Genomic DNA, 17,016 nt, shown 5'->3' with positions numbered 1-17,016 from the left:
TAACAGAAGAAGGTGAAAAATTTTTAAGTTTATCTTTTTTTTTTTTTAATGTTTATTATTGAGAGACAGAGAGAGAGAGAGACGGAGCATGAGCATGGGAGGGGCAGAGACAGGAGAAGACGCAGAATCTAAAGCAGGCTCCAGGCTCTGAGCGGTCAGCACAGAGCCCGACGCGGGGCTCGAACTCACAAACTGCGAGATCATGACCTGAGCTGAAGTCGGACGCTCAACCGACTGAGCCATCCAGGTGCCCCTTTTTAAGTTTATATTGAGAGAGGGGCACCTGGGTGGCTCAGTCAAGCGCCTGACTCTTGATTTCGGGTCAGGTCATGATCTCGGGGTTCATGAGTTCGAGCCCTGAGTTGGGCTCTGTGCTGATGGCGAGGAGCCTGCTTGGGATTCTCTCTCTCTCTCTCTCTCTCTCTCTCAATCTCTCTCTCTCTCCCCCCCCCTCACTCCCTCCCCCTCCCTCCTTCCCTCTCTCAAAATAAATAAATAGTGAATGAATGAATGAATGAATGGTCTGCTGCTGTCCAGGGGCCAGAAGCTACGTTCAGTGGGGGTCCAGAATGCACTCAGGAAGTGCATTGCGTGGGAAGGCCCGAAGCTGATGGGTTTGATTACAGAGCCCTGGGAAGTAGGAGGAGGTGTTGGGCAGCAAGGACCCGTGTTCCCTTCCCTCCGGAGCCTCTGCCAAATTATCTTCCTCTCCATCAGCATTTACGGAAGTAACCTGTGTCCCCTGGGCCTAGACATCAGGCCAGAGTGCTTTCTGGAACCTTTGCAGGAAAAGGAAAGTTAATTCTGGCAGCTGGGTGTTTGAGGGATTTTCTGGGTAAGTCAGAGGCGTTTTAGGGATTAAATGAATTTGCTGAGGAGGTGAGGCCAGATTTGGGGGAGGGAGAGGAGAATTTCAGCAAAGTGTGTCCAGGGAGACGCCAGTAGGGTGAAACCCGCAAACTCGCCAGGCTGTGAGGCCAGCTTGAGCATTGGGCTTGTAGGACCCGTGCCTTTGTCCTCCCCTGTGATTTTCCGTATGATAAACAGCACAGGAGACAGAGGCAGAAAACCATCTCCGGAAGGGAAAGGATCAGGACACATCAATCGCACTCAGACAGTAATCACAGAAGTCGCTATGCCCAAAGAACTAGTTCACGCAATTTTAATGTTTATTTATTTTTGAGAGAGACAGAGCGTGAGCAGGGGAGGGGCAGAGAGAGAGAGGGAGACAGGATCCAAAGCAGGCTCTGAGCTGACAGCAGAGAGCCGGATGCGGGGCTCGAGCTCACAAACCGTGAGATGGCGACCTGAGCCCGAGTTGGATGCTTAACCGACTGAGCCACCCAGGCATCCCTCACACAAATGTTTTTCTCGGCTAATGTATATTTAGGAAGCAAAGAGATGGCAGAGGTTTGTATGACTTGGCTTCGTGACCCTGTGCAGAGATCCAGGAGACCGAAAAGAATGCTTACCTTCTCTGCCTTGCCAGGCCCCAGGGTCTCTCAGCGGCAGCCTCTGGAGTGGGCAGAAGGTTCCAGGCCATGATACCCCATCGTTGTTGCCAGAACCAGAGGAGAGAAAAGACTTCCGTCCTACCCTCCTACGTTCAATGGCTGGGTCTGGAAAATAAACTGAACACAGGCAGGTTAATGGGAGAAAAGGTGTAGACATTTGTTAATTTTTAATTTCACATTCACGGGAGTATCAGAAAGAAATGTTTTTTAACAATGGTCAATTCTTTTTTTTTTTTTTAATTTTAAGATTTATTTACGTAATCTCTACTTAATGTGGGGCTCAAACTCATGACCCCAAGATCAAGAGTCACATGCTCCTCCGACTGAGCCAGCCAGGTGCCCTTATGGCTGATTATTTTCTACAGGGGTGCCAAAAGCATTCAACAGGGAAAGGGTGGTCTTTTCAGCAAATGGTGCTGGGAACACTGGGTATTCATACGGAAAACAAACAAAAACGAAGTCGGTCCCTTACTATCTACTACATACAAAAATTAAAATGAGTCAAGGACCTAACATAACTAACACTCCACAACTCTTAGAAGAATTACTGTGAAGACAGGAGAAAAATCATAGTTTAAAAAAAAAAAAAAAAAACAACATGGGGGGAGAGATCTTCATGACGTTGGATTTTGTAGGGATTTCAGATGGGACACCAAAAGCACAGGCAACAACAAAAAATAGATAATCGGCCTTTATCAAAATTAAAACCTTTTGTGCATCAAAGGACACCATCAACAGAGTGAAAAGGCAACCCGCAGAATAGAAGAAAGTATTCACAAGTCATATACTTGGTAGGGGATTAGTATCCAGAATATATAAAGAACTCCTACAACTCGACAACAAAAAGCAACCCAATTCAAATATGGGCAAAATACTTGAATAGACATTTCTCCAAAGAAAATACACGAATGGCCCACCAGCCCATGAAAAGGTGCTCATTAGGGAAATGCTAATCCAAAGCACAATGGAGGGGAGCGTGGCTGGCTCAGTCTGCGGGAGCACTCGACTCCATCTCAGGGTTGTGAGTTTGAGCCCCCGCCTTGGATGGAGAGATTACTTAAAATCTTAAAAAACAAAGCACAATGGGATACCACTTCACATCCACTAGGATGGCTATTAAAAACAACAAGGGGCGCCTGGGTGGCTCAGTTAAGAGTCTGACTTCAGCTCAAGTCATGATCTCCCGGGTTTGTGAGTTCTAGGTTAGTAAGTTCTAGCCCCACGTTGGGCTCTGTGCTGACAGCTCAGAGGCTGGATCCTGCTTCAGATTTTGCGTCTCCCTCTCTCTTTGCCCCTCCGCCGCTCGCACATTTCCTCTCTCTCTCTCAAAAATAAATAACCATTAGGGGCGCCTGGGTGGCGCAGCCGGTTAAGCGTCCGACTTCAGCCAGGTCACGATCTCGCGGTCCGTGAGTTCGAGCCCCGCGTCGGGCTCTGGGCTGATGGCTCGGAGCCTGGAGCCTGTTCCCGATTCTGTGTCTCCCTCTCTCTCTGTCCCTCCCCCGTTCATGCTCTGTCTCTCTCTGTCCCAAAAATAAACAAACGTTGAAAAAAAAAAAAAATTAAAAAAAAAAAAAAACCAAATGAAAAAAAAAAAACAACAAAAAAATAACAAATGTTGGCAGGGGTGTGAAAAAATGCACCCCTCGGGCATTGCAGGTGGAATGTAAAATGGTGTAGCTGCCGTGGAGGCCCGTGTGGGGCTTCCTCAAGAAGTCACATAGAAAACCAGCATATGGTCCAGCAAAGGCCACTTCGAGCTGCAGGCCCCGGAGGAATTCAAAGCAGGGGCGCAAACAGACACTTGCACACAAACGTTCACAGCGGCATTAGTCACAAAGGCCAAAAGGTAAAAACACCCCAACCCACGTCCAGCAACAGATGAACGGATAAGCATAACGGCGACGGAGCCACGCAGGGAAATGGTATTCAGCCCTGAAGGAGAACGAGGTTCTGGCACAAACCGCCTCAGGAACAAAGGAAGACCTCGGGCGAAGCGAAATAAGCCAGATATTGGAGGAGGGATATGCATGATTGCTCCTAACGGGAGGCAGCTAGAATAAGCAAATTCATTGAGACAGAAAGTAGAAGAGAGGTCATCAGGCGTGGGGCGGGGGGGGGGGGGGGCGGGGCGGAGTTTGTAAAGGGGAAATGATCAAAGTCCCGCAAGAGGCCGTTGTAAGTGCTTTGGCTTTCACTGTGCCAGAGCAGAAACTCTGTAGATCAAGTTTTTCTGACAAACTGGATGTTGGCCAAACTCTCTTGTAATCGGTATGATCAGGCTCCCCACCAGCAGCCAAGGTCGAAGGGCAGTGACCCAAACCAAAAGTGGCTGTCCCACCACTGCGCTGTGAGCCCCGTGAGGGCAGGGCTGTGGCCGTCATGGCCGCTGCCTCCTAGCACAGGGCCAGGCACAAAGCAGGTGCTGGGCGAGTGTTTGCTGACCGAGTGAATGCCCTTCACGCCGTCACACAGCATCCACCCCTCAAATGCGTGGAGCCGTTGGGGTGTTTGTGTCCCAGCCTCCCTGCAAAGCTGACGGGCACTCGGTCCCATATAACACGTCACCCTCAGCCATGCAGGTGGAGAGGGTCAGACATGCACCCAAATGCTGCTTGGCGCCCGTTCCGCAAATTTTTCTGAACTCTGCTTCGAGGGGAAGGGCATCCAGGGTGGAAGGAACAGTATGAGCAAAGGCCCAGAGGCAGGAAAATTCAGAGGGTGCTTTGGAGGCTAGATGAATTGTCCTCTGTGCCTGGCCTCCCCTAGAGGGCAGGAGGTGACAGATGAAGACTTCGGCCAGAGCCAGACCACGCAGGAACAGCGTAAGGAACGTGGTTTTGTCCCAAGGGCCCCGGGGAGTCCAGGCAGGTTCTGAGCGGGAGAGGCAGGGGCATATTTGTGCTTTGGAAAGAGCCCTCAGGCTTCTGAGTGGAGGGTGGAGGGTAGGAGGAGAGACTCGGTCTGCTGTGGGCACCCTGTGTCTCCAGCACCACCCAAAGAGCAGGCGCACTTGTTATAAATGTATGAGTGACTGTGGAATGAACACGAATTACTGCCTTCTAATATCACTGACAATAAAAGCCAAAGCCCTTACCGGGGCATTCGAGGCCCCATGATCTGGTCCCTCGCCCACCCGGCTGAGCCGCTATACAACCGGCGGCGTCGCCCAGCGCCCGCCGGACGCCAGTCTGTCCTGCAAACTGCCAGCCTTTGTACCGGCGCCCTCGCGCTCGCTGTTCCATCTACTTGGACTACCGTTCCCCACAATGCACGCTGCACGAATGCATGCTCTGTTGTTCACCTCCGCATCCACAGCACCGACGACACTGTGCGACACGCGGTCAGCGCGGTAATTTGTGGAATTGCTGAACGAGCGACTGAACGCGCGTCAGCCTCATCGGTAGAAACCTGAGCAAGTTGGGGCACAGGGCCGAGGAGGCAGGGGCGGAGCCAGAGGGGCTGGGAAAGGGCGGGGACGGGGGTGGGGCTAGACGGGGGCGTGGCCGCGGCGGAGGCGTGGAGAGGCGGCTTCCGCTGCAACCCGGCCCGGGAAGGGTCCCGCGGAGGCTGGGGCTGCCCTGGGAATGGGGTGGGGTGGGCGCCCGGGTGGAATCGGATGCCACTGCCCCCTTCCCAGAGCAACTTGTTGGCAAGATCAGTTCTCCAGGCCGACTTCATCCGGGGCTTGGCGATCTATGGGGCCACTGAGGCAGGACTGAAGGCTCAGGAGATTGGAGAACTGGGTTTGTCTCCATGCCTGCCCCCGGGGGCCCTGCCCTCAACTGCCTCCTTGGCACTCTGACCCGGAGCCCTCTTGTGGTCGCCTTCCCCCTGCCCCCACCTGGTCTCCCTGAGACTCTTGGAGTGACGCAAACTGTCCCCTCTTTGTTCGGCATGTGACCTGCAGTGTGCACCCGGCTTGAAGAAACGGCCCCAGCCTGAGGCCTCTGGAGCGAGGGCCCAGCCCCTGTTGGCTGCTGCCCTCTGTTGGAAAACCCACGCAGTTCTCTAGCTTTGTTAGCAAGGGACTTGATTGCCTCCCGCTGGAAATTGTTTTTAAAAACCTGCAGGTTAGTTCCAGTATGTGAAGGATGTCTCTTTCCACGCGGCGTCCTTCTGCAGTGCCCAACCCGCACAACTGTTCAAGCTGAGTCTGCTTCTGCCCTTGTATATTCCTTGGTGCTACCTTGTAGTGTGTGGTTTTCTAGAGTTTTATTTGGGATCATTCTTTGGGGCTGGGGGGGGGGGTCATTCTTGAGGCCACGGTTTTTCTCTTAATCACCTATACACATATTCCCATACACTGATGGGAGCCACATGGCCTCTTGTACTTCAGTTTCAGCTGCTGAACCCTTTTGTTAAATGAAATTGTTAAATATTTTCATCTTTTTATAATTTTTTTAATGTTTTATTTATGTTTAAGACAGAGAGAGACAGCATGAGTGGGGATGGGGCAGAGAGAGAGGGAGACACAGAATCTGAAGCAGGCTCCAGGCTCCGAGCTGTCAGCACAGAGCCCGACGCGGGGCTCGAACTCAACGAACTGTGAGATCATGACCTGAGCCGAAGTCGGACACTCAACCGACTGAGCCACCCAGGCGCCCCTTTATCTTTTTAATTTTTAAAGATATCTTTACATTTCTTTTTTGTAATAATTTTTTTAAATGTTTATTTATTTTTGAGAAAGAGAGAGACAGAGTGCGAGCAGGGGAGGGGCAGAGAGAGAGACAGAATCCGAAGCAGGCTCCAGGCTCCTGGAACTGTCAGCACAGATGGATGCGGGCTCCAACTGATGAACCGTGAGATCATGACGTGAGCTGAAGTTGGTCACTTAACGGACTGAGCCACCCAGACGCCCCAATAATTATTCAAAAAATTTTTAAATTGTTTATTTATTTTTGAGAGAGCAAGTACAAATGGGAGGGGCAGAGAGAGAGGGAGACACAGAATCCGAAGCAGACTCCTGGCTCCCAGCTGTCAGCACAGAGCGGGACACAGGGCTCGAACCCACGAACTGTGAGATCATGACTCAAGCCGAGGTCAGATACTTAACCTACTGAGCCAGCAGACTCCCCTGCCCCAGTAATTTTTTAACGTTTATTATTTTCTTTAAAAAATTAATGTTTTACTTATTTTTGAGAGAGACAGAGACAGAGCACAAGCAGAGCAGGGGCAGAGAGGAAGGGAGACCGAATCCGAAGCAGGCTCCAGTCTCTGAGCTGTCAGCACAGAGCCTGACGTGGGGCTCGAACTTGTGATCACATGTTGCCAGATATCCCCCCCGGGAAGCAAAATCACACCTGGTTAAGAACCACTGCCATAGAAGGTACCACTTACACCTTTAAAAACTATGTATATAACTCACGCTTTTAAATAGTATGTTTAGGGGCGCCTGGGTGGCTCAGTCGGTTAAGCGTCCGACTTCAGTTCAGGTCACGATCTCGCGGTCCGTGAGTTCGAGCCCCGCGTCGGGCTCTGGGCTGATGGCTCAGAGCCTGGAGCCTGCTTCCCATTCTGTGTCTCCCTCTCTCTCTGCCCCTCCCCCGTTCATGCTCTGTCTCTCTCTGTCCCAAAAATAAATTTAAAAAAATTAAAAATAAATAAATAAATAGTATGTTTATAGTATACATCTGGATTTGTCCGTTTTAGCCACTGTCTAGTGATCACCCACAATGGAAGATGAGGATTGTTTCTTGTTCACAGACACCCGTGCCCACACCACAAACACACACCCTCCTCCAGCTTCCCATCCCCCGGTGTATTTCACAGATGTGGCTACAGAATCTACATCACTGTGCATATGAAAACACTGTGCAATGGCCAAGTCGTGTAGTGAACGATGATGATCATTTCCTTTCTTTAACAACTTCTTATTCTCCCTGGAGTTAGTCATCGCCTTGATTTTTCGTCTGCTTGGGTTGCTACCTACTTATGGCTACTTCAAGTCCAACCTGTAATCCAAATCCATAAAAAAGTTCAAGGAATTTCATCTTCTTTTTTTTTTTCTTAACGTAATCCTAATGTTGTAAATTGAATCATACAGTTGCACTAGAGAAGTTTGTTTTTATTTACTAATTTTAAAGAATTTTTTAAAAGGTTTCTTTTTTAATGTTTATTTTTGAGAAAAAGAGACAGAGCGTGAGCAGGCAGGTGAGGGACAGAGAGAGAGGGAGACACAGAATCCGAAGCAGGCTCCAGGCTCTGAGCTGTCAACACAGAGCCAGATACGGGGCTGGAACCCATGAACCATGAGATCATGACCTGAACCTAAGTCTGATGCTTAACCGACTGAGCGACCCAGGTGCCCCTATTTATCTATTCATTCATTCATTCATTCATTCATTCATTCACAGAGGGAGAGACAGAGAATCCCAAGCAGGCTCTGCACTGTCAGCCCAGAGCCCAGTGTGGGGCTCAAACTCACAAACCAAGAGATCATGACCCGAGCCGGAATCAAGAGTGGACGCTTAACCGACTGAGCCACCCAGATGGTCCTAACTTGTTTATTTATTTATTTTTTAAGTAATCTTTATGCCCAATGTGGGGCTCAAACTCTCTGCCCTGAGGTCAAGAGTTGTACTGTCTTCCGGCTGAGCCAGCCAGGCGCCCCGCCTTCATTATTTCTTAAGAAGCAAACTAGGAATAGAAGGAAACTGCCTTAATCTGATAAACAATCTTCAAAAAACCTGCAGCTAGCATCATCCCTAAAGGTGACGTGTTGAGCGCTTTTTCTGTGAGATTGGGAACAATACAAGGATTTCTGCTGTGACCTCTTCTAGACCATTTTATGGGAGGTCCTAGCCAGTGCAATACAGTAAAAAAAGTAAATCAAACTTATGAGACCAAGGAAAGCAAGAAATACAATTGTCATTATTCGCAGATGGCAAGATCATATATGTAGAAAACCCAGGAGAATTTAGTAATTGATTCAGTGGGTTTCATATTTATATTTAAATACCCATAATGAACCATTAAAAAAAGGATTTGTTTTTATTGGGCAGCTGGGTGGCTCAGTCGGTTAAGCGTCTGACTTTGGCTCAGGTCGTGATCTCACCGTTCGTGGGTTCGAGCCCCATGTAGGGCTCTGTGCTGACAGCTCGGAGCCTGGAGCCTGCTTCGGATTCTGTGTCTCCCTCTCTCTCTCTGCCCCTCACACTCTGTCTCTCTCTTAAAAATTAATAAACATTTAAAAAATTAAAAAAAAAAAAAAACAATGTAAACCACCCAGTTGAAAAATGGGAACCAGATCTGAATAGGCACTCTACAAAAGAGGAAGTCCAAGTGGCCAATGAACGTGCAAAAATGTTTTCAACCTTCTTTTTACCGCAATCTTACTTCCAATCTTATTCTTCCTGGGGAATTGCAAATTATAACCAGAGCGCGATGCGACCGTACAGCCAGTAAAATGATTCACCCTAAAATTATTGATGGTACGAAGTGCAGTGGGGCTGTGGAACCACGGGAATTCTTCAGCTTTGCTCGTGGGCATATACATTTGCAAGATGGGGGGAAACTGGCAGTACATGGCGAAGATGGGAGGTCTGCATACTCTGACCCCTCCATTTGGCTCCTGGTTGTGTCTGAGTGCACACGGGCTCCGAAAGACACAAGATTTCTCCTAGGGGGCGCCTGGGTAGCTCATTCCGCTGAGGGTCCGACTCCAGCCGAGGTCATGATCTCACGGTTTGGTTCGTGGGTTCGAGCCCCGCGTCAGGCTTTGCACAGACCGCGTGGAGCCTGCTGGAGATTCTACGACTCCCTCTCTCTCTCTGCCCCTCTCCCTCTCGTGTTCTCTCTCTCTCTCTCAAAAATAAATAAGCATTTAGGAGAGAAAAAAAAAAGAGTGCTCCTAGATAGATTATTTGCGATAGCCCCAAACCGGGCACAACTTGCACGACAATCGATAGTTGGTTAGATTAACTAAAGCATGCTGTGTTCACACAGTGGAAAATTATAGCAAAGGACAGGAGTGAACGTCTACTAGCTCCAACACGGACGCATCTTAGAAATGTCATGTTTAACACAGGAAGCCAGAGACAAAAGTGTACGTACTCTGTGAGTCCACTTACATGAAACTCAGAACTGGACAAAACTATTGTAGAGCGTGTTCAAGGTCAGGACAGTGGTCAACCAGAGGGGAAGCACGGGGCATGACCGTAAGAGGTGATGAATCTGGGAAATTGTCACTACTTGGTTTCTTCATATGGGGAGACGTTGACCATTTGGGCTCACGCTTTACATTAAAGATTGGTGCGCTTTGGTGTGTGTATGGTATACTGTTTTTTTTTAACTTTTATTTATTTTGAGAGAGACAGAGTGCAAGTGGGGGAGAGGCAGAGAGAGGGGGAGACGCAGAATCGGAAGCAGGCCCCAGGCTCTGAGCTGTCAGCACAGAGCCCGATGCGGGACTCGAACCCACGGAGCCATGAGATCGTGACCTGAGCCAAAGTCAGACGCTCAACCGACTGAGCCACCCAGGTGCCCCTGCTATACTTACATAAAAATTTACAGATCAAAGCATCCAAACAGAGAATTTTATGAAATGAATGTGAAAATCTCCCTTTCTCTAGTCTCATTACCCCAAAGTGACCCCCAATTAAAAACGCGGTAGGTATGGGGCACCTGGGTGGCTCAGTCAGTTAAGCAACCCACTCATGATTTCGGCTTGGGTCATGATCTCACGGTTTGTGAGTTTGAACCCCACCTTAGGCTTTGCACAGTGAGGAGCCTGCTTAGGATTCTCTCTCTCCCTCTCTTTCCCTCTGCATCCCTCCCCTGCTCACTCTCTCTATCTCTCAAAAAATAAATAAATACACTAAAAAAAATGTAGTAGGTGTTTTTTTCTCTATGCATATGGAAGTATATATACATTTATATATTTATAATGGTATACATATTACATGTTACATATTATATATGGGAAACATACATTATATGTGTTTACATGTATATTATATACACACACACATATAAAATCTGGAGGGCAGGCAGCCTACTGTTATGCACCTGCCTTTTACCAGTCTGCATGTATCTCTGCATATATCTCGGGGATGGTTCAGGCCGAGTGAACACCTGACCCACCCTTTGTACTTGCTGCTCAGTGACCCATCCATGGGCTACACTGTATCTATTTGAGCCATTCTACCGCTGATGAACATTCAGGATGTTTCCTGTTCTGTGCGACTACAGTGTTGCAACCAACATCCTTGGACATATTCGTTTCCCCAGGCATGTATCTTGGAAAGCAACACATTTCCCAAAGCGCAGTTTTTGATGGATCAAAGGGTGTGTGCATTTTAAATCATAGCAGCTGCTGCTTTAAACAAACAAACAAACAAACAAACAAACAAAAAAGGGTTCCATGCTAAAAGAAAAATAAGGTAGGAAGTAAAAATGGGAGTGTGGCAGGGCTAGTGAAGGGAAGACCGGTTAGTGCCACGCTTTTCTCCAGAGACTCTTGGATATTATGACCTGTAATGTGATGTCAGTGGTCCAGGTGAGACAGAGCGGGGAGGGATGGGGTTTAAGGGCAGTATATGGCCCTGGCCACTCTGCAGTGTCCCCAGCCAGCATCCACCAGCACCGGACCTGGTGTGGAGGAGATTCCCCCAGGGAAGGCAGGGAGAGGAGCCTGAACTTGACGAGGAGGGGCAGGTGACGGGATGGGAAACAGAAAGATGCAGGGGTTCCCAGCTCTTCTCTGTAGATGACTAGAACTGTCCCGCCCCACATGGTCACCAGGTAAGAGCCGGTCTCTTTCTCTTCCACTCTGGATCCTCCCCCACCCAACCGCTTCCAATGGAACCCTTCCATTCCCCGGCTGTCCCGTCCACCTTCCCAGCTCTTGCCCCTCCCTCTGACTCTACATCAGGGCGGGGCTACGGGGTGGAAGTAGGGGGATCACCTAGACCCTCTCGTCCCCATTGGCAATGACCGCCTTTCAAGGCTTCCTCCTTCGGGGGCAAAGGCATCGTCACCAACATGTCTTTGGTGATTGACAGAAACCCCTGTCATATTGTTAGCAATGTACTCAGACCCCACAGACCTAGGCCAGGGCTGTCCTGTCATGCTGAAGTCCCCGCTACGACCCTTTGTTCTGGCATTGAAAGTTATGGTGCAAAGTCGTGTGTGTGTGTGTGTGTGTGTGTGTGTGTGTGTGTGTGCCACCAACGTCTGGGGCTGCTAATAGGTCAGACAGACATCTGGGGCACAGTCCAGTGAATAGGGCAGATTTTTTTAAGAGAAAGAGAGGGGGGGGCTAGGGGTCAAGGTGTGAGACCACCCCAGCTGGAATGGAGAGTGGGTGTATGGGAACAGGGGTAGGGCTGAGAACACGCAGACATTCAGGGGTTAAGGTGAGGACTTGGGCTCTGAGCCTGGGGGCCTTCTGGAGCCATGGGGTGCTCTACGATCAAGGATCAAGGACTGAGCAAGAGCGGGCGGGAGGAGTCTGCATAGGGAAGGCTCTTGGGGCTGGGACCCTCCGTCCCCCTTCTAAGGCAGGCCTTTACGGGAAGCTTCTCCGTGGTAGTGGGCGCAGAGTGCTCCCCTCAGGGGGTCACCATGCGGGTGCCTAGCTAGAGTGGGCAGCTCAGAACGGGGGTGGGGGCTCTGGCGGGGGGTAGCAGCCTAGGGACAGTAGAGGCTCAGAGGCCCGGGCAGCGCATTTCTGAAAGAGGGCGGTGACTCAGGGGGGGCCTCGCTCTGAAGGAGTGGGTTCTCGCGGGGGCGTGGCTTGGGGCGTGGCCTCTCGCGGACTCGCCCGCTCGGGGCGGGGCCTCGAGGGGAGCCCTGGAGACGCAGCCGCAGAGGCACGGGTAGGTGGGACTCTGGGATTCTGAGAGGGTCTGGGAGCTTAGGCTGGTGGGAGGGGAGTTCTTTTCTTTACCCCCCCTTCCTTCCTGCAGACAGCGAGCCCCTTTGAGGCCGACACGAACATGACCAGACACGTGCAATAAGGGCTGCTCGTGGTGAATTCCGAGGACGGCCCGGCAGGTGTTGGACACGCTGGGCCTCACCTCCCAAAACTCCGGGTGCCTCAGCGACACCGTGCAGGTGCCTTCGTGCAGAGAGCCGGACGGGACATTCCCTCGCCCAGCTCCAGGAGTCCTCAGAAGCGAGGGTGAGTTGTCCAGAGGAGGGGAGGGCCCCCACCCTGGGCTGGGGAGAGAGGAGAGTGGGGACCCTAGGATGGGGTGTTCCTGATGCCTGGTCCCCCTCTTTCCCAGGGGTTCCTGCTGCCTCTCCTCCTGCCCAGTTGGTTTTCTCTGAGTCGCTGGGAGCCAAGTTTGCAGCTCGGTGGACGGACGAGCTCGACGAGCTCATATAAAGCAAAGTTCTTGGATAAAAGGCCTCGAAGAGGCGTGGCCACCTGTCACCTCCCCTCCCCCCTCATCCAGAGCCAGGGCTGCTGTTAGCAGAGAAGTCCCACACGTGGGAATAGAGGGACAAGCAGGTCAATGGAACAGAATTAGATACCCTCCCCCCGCCCCCAAGACCTGGACATTTAGCGACAATTGGCGACATCTCAGCCTCTGACAGAAAGATGGAGTTTTTAAGATGTGGTGTTCAGACAACCAGATGGGCGTTTGGAGAAACACGAAGTTATACATAGGTCTAAAACCGCAGCGGTGACGGATTGAAAAATTTTGTGAATATTTTGAAAACTCGGGAGCTGCATCCGCTTAAAGGGTGAATGTCGTGGTATGTGAATTATATCTCAGTAAAAATACTTTTTAAGGGGCGCCTGGGTGGCTCAGTGGGTTGAGCGTCCGACTTCGGCTCAGGTCACGATCTCGCGGTCCGTGAGTTCGAGCCCCGGTTCGAGCTCTGTGCTGACAGCTCAGAGCCCGGAGCCTGCTTCCGATTCTGTGTCTCCCTCTCTCTCTGACCCTCCCCCGTTCATGCTCTGTCTCTCTCTGTCTTAAAAATAAATAAACGTTAAAAAAAATTTTTTTTAAATACTTTTTAAAATGGAGGACCGCCCCCCCCCCAAGTGTACTGACGTCTGAAACTTTGAAATGCATTGAAAAGTTAGATGAATTAGCGGATGGATAGAGGGATGCATACAGTGGATAGAAACACAGTAAGACAATGGGGCGCCTGGGTGGCTCAGCCAGTTGAGTGTCCGATTTCGACTCAAGTCATGACCTCACGTTTGTGAGTTCGAGCCCCACGTCAGGCTCTGTGCTGACAGCTCAGAGTCAAGAGCCTGCTTTGGATTCTGTGTCTCTCCCTGTCTCTGCCCCTCCCATGCTCATGCTCTGTCTCTCTCTGTCTCTCAATAATAAATAAATGTTAAAAAAAATTAAGAAATACAGTAAGACAAGAATGGTAAAATGTTAGTAATGGAATCTAAGTGGCAGACATGTGGTTGTCCACTGTAAACTTCCTTTAACTTTTCTGCATGTTCAGAAATCTGTATAATAAAATGCTAGGGAAAATTCAAGGGCAGTAAAATAAAATTTATAAACAAAACTACTTAAGCAGATTTAGAAATTGGTTAAGGACATATGACCCCATAAGGAAAGTATCTCAGAGAAAATAGTTACAACTTACATCACACACAAAATGTTCATCTCCTTAATATATAAGAAAAAAACAAAAGCCCAATGTTTTAAAATGTGAAAAAGAAATGAACAGGCGATTCACAAACAGATACGAACAGTCTTTAAGTCTATGAAAAGATGCTCAACGTTGCTCATAATAAAAACAATGCAGGGGCGCCTGGGTGGCTCAGTAGGTTGAGCATCCCACTCTCGATTTCGGCTCAGGTCATGATGCCAGAGTTGTGGGATCGACCCCCACATCAAGCTCCGCACGGAGCGTGGAACCTGCTTAAGATTCTCTCTCTCCCTCTGCCGCTGTCCCCACCTCTCTGTCTCTCTCTCTCTCTCAAAAAAAAAAAAAAAAAAAAGCCATTTGAAACTTCTCCGAAGTAGCATTTCCCGCCTGTAAAATTAGCAAAAATTCATCAGCTGGAAAACACACTCTCATGCTTTGCTGGTGGGCATGCAAGATCATAACCTTGGTGGAGAGAAATCTGACAACAGCCAGCTAAAGGAGCAGCGAACGCGTTGAGATGCCTCTCCCAGGATTATACTGTGGAGCCCCACCTGCATGTAACGAGCAGTGGAGAGAGAGAGAGAGAGAGAGAGAGAGAGAGAGAGAGAGTGGAATCAAGCTGGATACCTTCAAAGAACAGAAAGGAAGCATCTCCGGCACAGGTGGGGCTATTTTTCACCTTCTCTTTTGAAGATTGTTACACTTCCGGAAGTGACGAGAACAGCGTCCATGTACTATTCATCTAGAGTCACCGCTCATTATTATTTGCTTAATTTGCTTTTCTGTCTCTCCATGCGTATGTGATGACGAGGACGACGACGATGGTGATTGACGGACTGTTTGAAAGTAAGTTGAGACATCATGATCCTTCACCTCCCAAAGCTGCAGCCAGTAATTCCTAAGAAGAAAGACATTGTCCTAAAGACAAGAAGGCAGTGATGGAATTGGGGAAATGGATCATTGACTATTTTTTTAAGGATTTTATTTTTAAGTAATCTCTGTGCCCACTGTGGGGTTTGAACCTACAACCCTGAGATCAAGAGTCGCCCGCCCCCACTGTCTCAGCCAGCCAGGCACCCCGACATGTACTATTTTTTTAAGTTTATTTATTTATTTATTTATTTTTTTGAGAGAGAGAGAGAGCACGAGCAGGGGAGAGGCAGGGAGAGAGGGAATCCCAAGCAGGTGCAGAGCCCAATGCAGGGCTTGAACCCACGAACAGCGAGATCATGACCAAGAGTCAGACGCTTAACCGACTGAGCCACCCAGGCGCCCCATGTACTATTCTTAATACACTGTCCATATTCAAAAGGGGCCAAGTGCCACAGAAAGATCCCTTTTAGCCCCGTTCTTTCCTGTCTGGGTTCCAATCCAGGATCACGTATTGCATGGAGTTGTTTCGAGGTTGAAAAACACTGTGAATTTTGTGGAATAAGGGGTTTGTTATGGGAAGAAGATTTTAACACAATCGCGGCTGACGGTGGGAAAAGAAGGAAGGTCCGGAGAGGGGAGTTGAGGGACCAGTGGAAGGTTACCAGAGCTCCGGAAGCCCTGATGCCAGTGGGCCAGTCAGAGCTTTCAGGGAAATCCGGGAAGCTGGCCTAGCCAGCTGCCAGAGTGGGATCTCGAAGGACGACTGGTGAGGAAGTCTCTGGAAGTTTCTGGAAGGCCTCTTCACCTGGTGGGGGGGCCTGGGGTCACTGTTGGTCAGGCAAGGCAGAAAGTTGAGATGAACAGAGTGTGAGGGAAACAAGTTTACAAAGCGCTGTGCCCCAGACCCCCCCCTGTGCCCCCAGACCCCCGCTCCGCACCCCCAAGGACAGCAGAGAGCAAGCGTAAGCAGAACCCACTGGTACATTCACGTTTGCCTCTTGCCAGTTCCAAGCAGAACCACCACCCAGAAGCGATGACCAAACTTCATTTCTTCCTTTGACTTTTCATGCAGTTTCCTCTGTGGCCAGCTCTAACCTTGAACTACAAGGGGAAAAGGATTTTTTTTTAAGTTTATTTATTTTTTTTTTAATTTTTTTTTTAACGTTTATTTATTTTTGAGACAGAGAGAGAGAGAGCATGAACGGGGGAGGGGCAGAGAGAGGGAGACACAGAATCTGAAACAGGCTCCAGGCTCTGAGCTGTCAGCACAGAGCCCGACGCGGGGCTCGAACTCACGGACCGCGAGATCATGACCTGAGCCGAAGTCGGCCGCTTTTTTTTTTTTTTTTTATTAAGTTTATTTATTTATTTTTTTTTTTAATTTTTTTTTTCAACATTTATTTTATTTTTGGGACAGAGAGAGACAGAGCATGAACGGGGGAGGCACAGAGAGAGAGGGAGACACAGAATCGGAAACAGGCTCCAGGCTCCGAGCCATCAGCCCAGAGCCCGCCGCGGGGCTCGAACTCACGGACCGTGAGATCGTGACCTGGCTGAAGTCGGACGCTTAACCGACTGCGCCACTCAGGCGCCCCAAGTTTATTTATTTTTAAGAGAGAGAGACCGTGACTGTAGAAGGGGCACAAAGGGAGACACAGAATCCCAAGCCGGCTCCAGGCTCCGAGCTGTCGGCACAGAGCCCGACGCGGGGCTCGAACTCACAAACTGCGAGATCATGACCTGAGTCAAAGTCAGACACTTACCGGACTGAGCCACCCAGGCGCCCCAAGCAGAAGGGGATTCTGAGGAAGGTAGGTGCAGCTCAGCCCAGTTGACACGGTATAAAACCAGCAGAGGGGCGCCTGGGTGGCTCAGTCGGTTGAGTGTCCAACTTCGGCTCAGGTCGTGATCTCACGGGTCCATGAGTTTGAGCCCCACGTCAGGATCTGTGCTAACAGCTCGGAGCCTGGAGCCTGCTTGGGATTCTGTGTCTCCCTCTCTCTGCCCCTCCCCCACTCATGCCCTGTCTCTCTCTTTCTCTGTCAAAAATTAATAAACATTA

At 49.8% G+C, this 17,016-nt stretch overlaps 1 long non-coding RNA gene across 1 annotated transcript; it reads left to right on the top strand.

Moving 5' to 3' along the window:
• Positions 1-11,041: 11,041 nt before the first annotated feature.
• Positions 11,042-13,256, top strand: LOC122234254. Its single transcript, XR_006212027.1, has 3 exons — positions 11,042-11,258; positions 12,425-12,639; positions 12,746-13,256. It is a non-coding gene; the product is annotated as an uncharacterized LOC122234254 (long non-coding RNA).
• Positions 13,257-17,016: the final 3,760 nt, after the last annotated feature.

Source organism: Panthera tigris, chromosome E2 (assembly GCF_018350195.1).
Source record: "Panthera tigris isolate Pti1 chromosome E2, P.tigris_Pti1_mat1.1, whole genome shotgun sequence".
Classification (NCBI taxonomy): Eukaryota; Metazoa; Chordata; class Mammalia; order Carnivora; family Felidae; genus Panthera; species Panthera tigris.
The sequence above is the reverse complement of the archived record's forward strand: the minus strand, read 5'-3'. Positions and strand labels throughout refer to the sequence as shown.